Genomic DNA, 8,826 nt, shown 5'->3' with positions numbered 1-8,826 from the left:
CTCTCTTTCTCTCTCTCTTTCTCTCTCTCTCTCTCTCTCTCCAAATCCAAAAAAGCTTTATTGGCAGGACCAAATACATTTAACATTGCCAAAGCAAAAAAAAAACATTAACGTGGGGGGGGGGGGGGGGATTGTGGGAGTAAGGGAAGGATATAGGTATACAGTCACCTGGGCTCCACCGTCAGCGCTTTCCCCCTCCGACACATTAACAGCAGCGACATGGTAAAAGGAACGTGGACTTACTTCCGCGTTCCACGCCGGAGATTCTTCTCTGTTAGTGATGACGCTGCTTCCTGTTTATCAGGAAGTTCGTCAGGCTCAAAGAAGATCGGACCTCCGGAATGCAGAAGTTTGCGTTCCTTTCACCATGCCGCTGTTAATGTTTCGAAGGGAGGAAAGCGCTGATGGGGGAGCCCAGGTGAGGGAGGGGGGGAGTGGACCCCCTCCCCGCCGCTATGTGTGGGCATCGCTTCCCTCTCATGCACTGCGTCCCCCTCCTGGCTATACTTGGGGCAACCATGCCTGGCTATACTGGGGGGCACACACACCTAGCTGTACTTGGGGGCACCTATACATATCTATACTGGAGGCACCCATGCCTGGCTATACTAGGGGCACCCACACCTAGCTGAACTGGGGGCACCTATACCTAGCTATACTTGGGCCACCTACAGGGCCGGATTTCTGGCAAGGCCACATAGGCCATGGCCTAGGGCACCAGAAATTTAGGGGCGGCTAGGTGAGGGGCAGTAAAGCTGTTCTATACAGCCATCCCTATCTACAAGGACAGCTTAAACCTTTGAACTCTCTGTCCTGTACTTGTGTCATCCCTGCAAGTCCAGTAAGCTCTATCCTGCAGGTACACATCAGCCTAACTCACATGGAGACACAATGGGTTCATCATTAGTAACGAGCTGGCAAACATAACATAAAAGCTCTTAAGGAAAACATAACTTATAATCTATACGCGTATTACTGAAATGGTTATTATCGGTGGCATCCAACGATGGAAAGTAAGTAGAATTCTCATTGGGGCACACAGAGATAACAACCATACAGACGGTATAGTTGGCCTTGGGCGGTAAAAAGTACAAATCTGGCCCTGGCCCCCTATACCTGGGGGCACCTATACCTAGCTATACTGGGGCCACCTATACCTTGCTATACTGACGGCACCTATACTGGGGGGGGGGGGGGGGCAGGGCCGGTTTAAGCAACAATGGGGCCCCAGGGCAAAATAAACCTGGGGGGCCCCCCCAACATATACCCCGGAACAAAAATCGGCATTAGGGGACCTTTTTTGCAGCTGGTATAGTCAGGGTGTGAAGTCCCAATCGGTCGGAGCTCCACATTCTGGCTATCCCAGCCTGCATGGGGGACAAGGGGTTAAAAAGTTTCAGGAGGGGGGACCCCATATAATTTTTTTTTTAATTCCCACACTTTAAACATAAAAAAAAAATTGGGAAAATAGGAAAAAATGCCAGGGATCTTCATACATCCATATTGCGGCTGTATAGCGATCCCTGGCCAAAGCACTGCAGCTGCGTATAGACCCCCTGGAAACCCCGTCAGGAAATTTATTGCGCTTTCGTTTGATGCATGTAAAATTAAACTATTGTTAGGTTTGCTACTAAAAGTTACATTTACCGCATTTAAAAGTATACCTTTTCCTTCAAAACTTCAAAATCGATTTTCTCAAAAACTATAAGGTCTTTTTGAAAAATTGTTTTTTCCTCTTATTCCTAATGATCTCCTTAACATATCTTGCACATCTATGGTTTCTAGCATTTAAGATGGATTTGCTATTAACCATTAAAGTCAGCAGGTTTTTAAATGTGTATTTTTAATCCTTTGAAACTTTAAAATCGATTTTCTCAAAAACTATAAGACCGATTTGAAAAAATTTTTTTCCTCTTGTAGCCACTGGGGGCCCCTACAAGCGCTGGGGCCCTGGGACAGCTGCCTCCTTTGCCTCTATGGTAGCGCCGGCCCTGGGGGGGGGCACGTATACCTAGCTATACTGGGGCCACCTATACCTAGCTATACTGAGGGTGTAAGGAACCGGCCCGCGGCACGCCTGCGTATACGGTTCCCGACTGCGGGTTTGACCAGATCAAGCGGGGAGCAGCCTTATTCAAGCTAAAACAAGGCTGGGACCCCTCAGAACACCTCTCACTGCCACCACTAGCTGTTCTCTAGACACTTCCACTCTGCTGTCGAGTCCTCAGCGCGCAATCCGCGTTTTCGTATTCGGGTCAGCTTTGCGCTTAGGCCGAATACGGGAACGCCACGCACTGACACACACACACAGTTGCAATCTTACACTGTAGTGAAGCAAAACCACTAACAGTCGTTCCGAACGATACTGTTAGCCACTCTGTTGTCGCTACTCGCACTGGCGTTTTCGTACGTTGGGTCAGCTGCGCGCTTTAGGCCAACGTATGACAAACGCCCCCACCCACAATGCAATTACAATTTCAAATGGTAGTGTTGCTCAAGCATACAATTAGGCATGGATTTATACACAGTTGCACTTCAATCTCTTCTAGGCTATGGGTGTTAGTTTAGTACAGCAGAAGTCAAGCTTATTAAATATTAATTTAATATTCCAGGGAAAAAGTGGAACAATGCAGAACAGAATATATACAAAAGATTACAAAAACAAAGTAAAAAGTTACAAAGATAAAAGTTACAAAAATACACACAAAGCGATTTGCTTACCAAAATAAACGGGGAAATAAACGTACCAGCGTATCGATCTGGCGTTGTTGCGGGAGTACGCACTTTCTGGTCAGGAACCAGGTTAGTTCTAGCCGTGTGTGCTATCTCCAAGAACTACAAGTTGTGGCTATCCTAGCTGCTGTTTTATACTGTGAGATACGCCTGGAGGCTGCAACTTCCTTGGGGAGGGGAGGAACTAGTTTTTAATTAAATCTCAGACATAATTCTATTTCCAGGTAAAAGTCTATACATCAAAAGATTGTGAAGTGAGGCTTTTCAACTCCAGGTGAAAACTTGATTAAGGCTTTTTCCTGTCTCCGTTTTTAAAGTCTGCAGAGATTTCCAACCCCTTCCAATAGATGTAATTTACAGGGTATAGTTTGCACCTCCACCAATAATTCAATTTCCTCACAATGAAATAGTGTTTAACACACATGTCAACTTTTGGTGAAGAGACTCTTCCTGACTAGTCTAGAGTTCTTCACAATGCTTTAACAGCCTTCATCAACAGAAGTGTAAATGTTTCAAGTGTCAATAACTTCAACACTTCACTTCTGCCATTGTCTGATTACCCCGGCTCTATTCACTGAAGTCCTCTTTAGATGCAAATGTAGGTCTATTGACCCACACACACAATCACATAAACAGTCCATGAATCTAGCCTGGCATATCTACACCTTTGACATAACATAACAGATATAAAAATGGGAAAATGAAAGAAATATGTTCCTGTATTCCTAACATCATCAGCCTCATAACTAGCTGCTATATTCCTGACAGAGGGCACCTATACTGGGGGCACCTATACCTAGCTATACTGGGGCCACCTATACCTTGCTATACTGAGGGCACCTATACCTAGTTGTACTGGGGGCACCTATTCCTAGCTATACTGGGGCCACCTATACCTAGCTATACTGAGGGCACCTATCCTGGGGGGCACTTATACCTAGCTATACTGGGTCCACCTATACCTAGCTATACTGAGGGCACCTATACTGAGGGGCACCCATACCTAGCTGTACTGGGGGCACCTATACCTAGCTATACTGGAGGCACACATGCCTGGCTATACTGGGGGCACCCATACCTAGCAGTACTGGGGGCACCTATACCTAGCAATACTGGGGGCACCCATGTGGCTGGCTATACTTGGGGGCACCCATACCTAGATGTACTGGGGCACCCATGCCTGGCTATACTGGGGGAACCCATGCCTAGCTATACTGAGGACACCTATACCTAGATATACTGTGGGCACCCATGCCTGGCTATACTGGGGGCACCTATAACTAGCTATATTGGGGCCACCTATACCTAGCTATACTGAGGGCACCTATACTGGAGCAGGCACCTATACCTCGCTATCTATCTATACTGGGGGCACCAATACCTGGGGTGTATACACACACGCGCGGTACTTGGTAGGGGGTACTTGGCTCGAACTGAATTGCAGTAGGAGGTACTTGGCTCGAAAAAGTTGAGAAACACTGCCCTAGACCACCAACCACACTATATGCTAAAGCCAGCCTAGCATGTACCATTATGGTCAATCCAATTGAAAAACTAGCATGCTTAAAGCGGACCCAAACCAAACATTTTTTCAATTAAAAATATTTAGTTGCACCACTCTGACACATACAAAGATAAATAAACACTCCTTCAAACCTATGATCATTTCAGTGCATGCTTTTCACCCTTCTCTTTTCATAGCTAGGGTTATACTGGGGGCAGCCATTAGCAATTCCTCCATTGCCGATCACCATCTACTCCACCAGTTTGCCGGAAAAATCCCGGCAATTTAAAAGGAAAGGAGGGGTTCCTCCAATAAATGTAAAATATTTTATATTTGTCATCATGCAGCTGAAAAAAGGCTGCTATTTATTATTATAATTTAGAAAATAGATTTTATTTCTGAAATCTTCTATTTTTAATTCGGGTCCACTTTAAGGAGAGATTTTTTAAAAATTTCCGACGGAATCCGGAATTCCGCGGAATTTAATACAAATCCGGCGGAATTTTCATAGCGACGGAATTTATCACTGACGGAATCTGTGATTTCCAGCGGAACGGAATTTGCTGGTTCCGATCATCCCTAATAATATACACATGCCATATATCTCTTATATAATCAACCACACTAGCTGAAGACCCTGGCATTGCTTGGGTATGTATTTGGTTGGTGTTGGCTCCGTCCACTTTTTGTAACCTTGACACACAGTCAATTAATGACCAAGTCTGTGAGCTTTGGGGTCCTTGGCATCAATAATGTGAGAATGAAAGTAGTTTAAATTTTCCCATTGAAATGAATCAAACAAATCTGATTGGTTGTTTGTGGCTCCGTCCCCTTTTCTGAATTTGAACCCCAGTGACCCAATTACCAACTGTACCAGGTTTTGAGGCCTCTGCCATTGACAGTGCAAGAATGGCAGCAATTTAAAACAGACTTAAACTCAGAACTTCCTTTCTGCTGTAAAAGGTAAGCAACAGCATAGTGACTTTAAAGAAAAAACATTTCTTTGTTACAGCTGAAGTCCTGCAATAAATGTGCAGTGTGTCTACTTCCTGGTTTCGTGGAAGCAGACATAGGGTTAACATCCTGTGTTTACATATTAGCTGTATCTACCAAGACTAAAGAATTTCTGTGATGACACAGCTGAGAGCTCAAATTACATTTGTGATTACTTACAGATCAGGGGGAATTAGACAGGCTTTTCTCTCTAAAAACACACACACTGGCCTGGTGCACACCAAAAAACGCTTGCAGATCTGCAAAATGCTAGCAGATTTTGAAACGCTTTTTCTTCTTTTTCTGTAGCGTTTCAGCTAGCGTTTTGAGGTTTTGTGTAGCGGTTTTGGTGTAGTAGATTTCATATATTGTTACAGTAAAGCTGTTACTGAACAGCTTCTGTAACAAAAACGCCGGCAAAACCGCTCTGAACAGGCGTTTTTCAGAGCGGTTTGCGTTTTTCCTATACTTAACATTGAGGCAGAAACGCATCCGCAATCCAAAAAATGCCTCACCCAGGGAGTATGCGTTTCTGCAAAACGCCTCCCGCTCTGGTGTGAGCCACCCTATTGAGATACATTGACCAAGCGTATCCGCAGCCGCAAGCGGCTGCAGAATCGCTGAAAAAGCCGCTTGGTGTGCACCAGCCCACTCTGTGAATTTCTCTCTGTGGCCTAGTGCACACCGGAGCGTTTCCGCTGTGGTTTGCGATCTGCTTGCGGGTGCGGATCCGCTAGGGTAATGTATTTCAATGGGCTGGTGCACACCAGAGCGGGAGGCGTTTTGCAGAAACGCATACTCCCGGGCTGCTGCAGATTTTGGATTGCGGATGCGTTTCTGCCTCAATGTTAAGTATAGGAAAACCGCAAACCGCTCTGAAAAACGGCACTTCAGAGCGGTTTGCCAGGTGTTTTTTGTTACAGTAGCTGTTCAGTAACAGCTTTACTGTAACAATACATGAAATCTACTATACCAAAACCGCTACACAAAACCGCAAAACGCTAGCTGAAACGCTGCAGAAAAAGAAGAAAAAGCGTTTCAAAATCTGCTAGCATTTTGCGGATCTGCTAGCAGTTTTTGGTGTGCACCAGGCCTGTTTCCCACTTTAAGTATTCCCCTTGAAAATCAATAGGTGAATTTTGATTGGCTGTTTTAGGCTCCACCCATTTTCCTGAATATTAATCCCAGTCACCCAGTGACCAACTGTGCCAAGTTTGAGAACCCTGCGATTAACAGTGTAAGAATGGCTGCAGTTTTTATTTTCCCATGCAAAATGAATGGGTGAAATTTGATTGGCTGTTTTATACTCCACCCACTTTCCCTGAATGTTTAAAGGAAACAAGAGCTGTGGAAAACAAAGAATCGTTACTTACCCTCTAGCACTCTGTCGTTCAGCCGCAATCAGTTTTTATGGGGCTAGAGGAAGCCCTGGGAAAGTATAAATTCTTTGTTTTTCCACAGCCCTGGTACACTTTAACCTCGGTGACCAACTGTGCCAAATTTGAGAACTCTTTCTTTATTACTAGAATGGCAGCCTTTTACATTTTCCCAGTAACGTCATTGGGTGAAAACTGATTGGTTGTTTGTGGTTCCAATCAGGAGTGAGGGGGGGGGGGGGGGGGGGAAGTGAGACCCCCACAACATATATTTCCAGGTAGTAAAAAAAATCTTTATACCAAGTTTTGTTGAAATTGGTCAAGGCGTTTTCGAGTAATGGCTGAAAAAACACACACACACAGCTTCCCCCCTCCCCGCCGCTCTGTGTGCCCAATTTCCCCCCTTCCTGCGCTGTGCCCGCTCTGGGGCCCCCAGGAGGTGGGGCCCACCGATCTTTTCATTGGCAGTTCGGTGGGTCAGTACGAGCCTGATGATACCTAGAGGCCGTGCGTTTTAGGTTATGTGGTAAGAAGGGCAACTTGGCCAGAGGTCAACAGAACTGTCCTAAGGCCTAAGGTAGAGCGTATGCTTAAAGAGGAGCTGTTAGGTATAAGGTCTCAGAGGAAAAAAAACACATATATCAGTAGCTAAATATTGGCTGTACTTATATTACATATGCATTTCACTGTCCACGTTTGGATTTCACAGAATTTTTATATAGTATTTGCAGAGAATGATGCTCCTGACAGCTCATGGCAGGTTCCATGTTTGTCTGTATCCTATGAAGCTAATAGTGATGTCATATCCTCCCTGCTTCCTGATGATTCCACTCACAAAAAAGATCGTAATGGACAACACTACTGTGCAGTGAATATTAATTAGCCATGTGGCTAGGAACAATAGCGGACTCATGCAGTATACTCTAATGGAACATATGCCGTGATTTTTCAGTGCTGTGAGCTGGGCTGAGTTACAAGCTGCTGTAACTTGAGCCTGTAACTTCTCACTAGCAGCCGAGGGGAGGACCCAAGGTGGGGAGAAGCAGCCCTAGAATGCTTTGCAGTATGTTATGCGGCCTCTCGTACTTTTAAGAGCTTGGGAATAACAGCCTTGCTGTTCAGCACACATCAAAAGTAAGAGAGATTTTTAACTTCAGTATTGCCTTTTTGGCTTCCTTCTAAACTGTTTAACACAGGAGAATAGAGGTTTAAATTAGCTTTTGCAGCCTGACAGTTACTCTTTAACAGAAAAAGTGAATTTTGAGGGCACGTTTAACCACTTCAGCCCTCAGTGTTTTCTCAACTTATGCATCATTTCAGCACTCCTCCCATTCATTCGCCAATAACTTTATCACTACTTATCACAACAAAATGATCTATATCTAGTTTTTTTGAGCCACCAATTAGGCTTTCTTGGGGTGGGACATTTTGCTAAGAATTATTATTTCTAAATCTATTTTAACGGGAATATCACGATAAAAATTCATTATTTCTCAGTTTTTGGCCATTTTAGTTTTAAAATAATACATGCTACCATAATTAAAACTCATTTATTTTATTTGTCCCGGTTATTACACTTATTAAATTATGTACCTATCACACTGTATACCCTCTTGACATACAAATTAAAAAAAAAAAGGTCAGACCCTAAGGTAACTATTTGTTTTTTTTTTATTGTAATTTTTTTTTAGTTTTATTTGGGTGTTTTGGGAGAGTGTGGGAAGTAAAGAGTTAATTTAAAAATATGTGTAGGTCTGTTTTGTAAAATAAATCTATGTAAGTGTAATTTTACTATTTGGCCACAAGATGTCCTCGCGCATTACTTTCTATTGCATACTATTAGTACGCTAAACAGGAAGTAATGTGTGGATGTGTTACGTCCGACATCACAATCATAGGCAAACACTGAGGGGATTACAGCTGCCCAGAATTCCCTCTCAGACCTTGGGCCAGTGAAGTTTCTGGGGCCAGAGCATGGAGGAGCAACGTGTGTACAGAGCATGGAGCAGGAGCGTGTGTACAGAGCATGGAGCAGCAACATGTGAACAGAGCATGGAGCAGCAGCGTGTGTACAGAGCATGGAGCAGCAGCATGTGTACAGAGCATGGAGCAGCAGCGTGTGTACAGAGCATGGAGCAGCAGCATGTGTACAGAGCATGGAGCAGCAGCGTGTGTACAGAGTATGGAGCAGGAGCGTGTGTACAGTGCAAGGAGCAGCAG

Source organism: Hyperolius riggenbachi, chromosome 5 (genome assembly GCF_040937935.1).
Source record: "Hyperolius riggenbachi isolate aHypRig1 chromosome 5, aHypRig1.pri, whole genome shotgun sequence".
Taxonomy (NCBI): domain Eukaryota; kingdom Metazoa; phylum Chordata; class Amphibia; order Anura; family Hyperoliidae; genus Hyperolius; species Hyperolius riggenbachi.
This window is presented reverse-complemented; position numbering follows the sequence as displayed.